This window comes from Medicago sativa, chromosome 5 (genome assembly GCF_051527215.1).
Source record: "Medicago sativa cultivar Bolivia chromosome 5, Bolivia_mono, whole genome shotgun sequence".
NCBI classification, from domain to species: domain Eukaryota; kingdom Viridiplantae; phylum Streptophyta; class Magnoliopsida; order Fabales; family Fabaceae; genus Medicago; species Medicago sativa.
In genome coordinates, this window is record NC_140753.1 from 12,441,839 (window position 1) to 12,443,889 (window position 2,051).

Below are 2,051 nucleotides of genomic sequence, written 5' to 3' on the forward strand. Positions count from 1 at the left end.
TTTTAACAGTTTTAATTTTAAACCTCTAAAAAAAAGTATTAATTTTAAAAGTAACATTTCAGTAGATGTAACAATTAAAATGGTTGATATTATTCTATGAGTCAGGATCCGTTAACCACCAGGTATCAACAGATTCGTTGACACCAAATCTCAACCGTCTATTTTATTTGATCAAAGGCTCATATGTTTCTATATGGCGTGTATCCTTTCCCCAATTACATACTATTATTTAATTAAATTGTTGAGAAACTGTAATTGAAAACAAAAACGGGTGATACTCTTGTCTTTAGACAAATTGTTATCATGTGCTATACACCCAGATTCACGATTTCTATATGGTCTGCACCCTTTCCCCCAATTTCTATGTAGTGTGCACCCTGTTTTCAATTACAATTACAGATTTTCATGATTGAAAACAATAATTAATGTCTTTTGCAGGAATAAGTTTAGAAGAAGGGTATTTGGATAAAGATGAATAGCCCCAAATCAATTAGGAGAAGTTTTGCAATGATGAGAAACAAACACATCACTTCTTGGAATAATTTGGTCTTCCATAAAAATATCACCTTATGGAGCTCCTTCTTAAGTTGTAATTTGTTCATTTATTGCTACTTTTCTTGTAAGTGTGACTGTTTGAAACTCATTTTACAATAAATGTGAAATGTCAAACAAATATATAAAAGATAAACTTATTTCAAAGTGTGTATTATTCTTCAATTGTGTAGATTCATTCTTTATTCAAGTTCTTAATTTTTTTTTTATTTTGTATCAACTTTAAATCTCGTGATTCCAAAAGATAAACTTTCCTCCCAATAAAATAAAAAGCCATATAGGGAAAAAATATTATTATTTTCATCTCATGAAAGACATAATACAAGCACTATCCTATTTTGCATGTTCGGTTTTTCTAACGTGTAAATCACTAAAATGGTCTATAACTTTGTAGCACACTCTTAATTTGATCCTTGACATAATGAATATTTTCGTATGATCCTTATGATCCTTGACTACGTAAATGTTTTTGAATTTCATCATTTTGTCAATGTCTGTTACTTAAATGTCGTCAACGGTGATGACATGTTTGTTAAGTCTAATGTTGACAAACAAAATGGTCCATGAGAATATGAAAAATGTTTCTATGAATGTTTGTTACCATGGATGGTGATGATGTGTTTGTTAATTGTATTGGCAATCTTAGTCACAGAAAAGGATATAAAATATTGAAAATTATAAATATAGAAAACAATTATGTGTCCTGACCTTTGTGCGTCTTTCCTTTACTTGGTGACATTGTGAATGAAACAAATGTTTTTCATTGATTTAAACTGGTTTGATTGGTATGGTGGTCACTCTTCATTTTCTTTCATTTGATGATTTTTGTAATAAAAAAAATGATGTTTATGAAATCTGTGTTTGTTCAATGCCCTGATATATTTTTGTAAAGACATTGATGAAATACCTACGTTTGTAGTGGAGCACACAATTATCTTCTTTGTTTTACAGTTTCAAATATTGTATTTTCTCTGATTAAGACTGTCAACAGTACATTTAATGGATAAATCCTAATTGTCTATTGTTTTTCTTCAAAAAAAATCATGGTTTAGTGTTTAGTAACCAACATTCATGAATAGAAAAGTTTTTTAGAGTTTGAGAACTAAATTGAAATGTTTACACTTAAAGAACTAAATCACTTAAGAGAGACTTAATCTTTGTTAACACATTTAATAACGAATATTAACAAAACTATGACTAAGATTTTTTTTAGAAAGTCGAGGAACAAAGTAAATTTTCATGTTACTAGTGATTAAATTGAGAGGATATTACAAAGTAATATCGATTATTTTATGGTTTACTCGTACTATGTTTTTATCATAAGATATGATCAATTTACTTATCACATCTATGACATTATTTTCTTTATTTCTATCTCTCTATTAGACTAAAATGATCCAAAGTCACGTATCATACTATGCTTGCAAGCCTTCATCAAATCTAAAACTTTAATTGGAACAAATCACACAGACCACAATGCTGGCAAAAATTGAAACAAA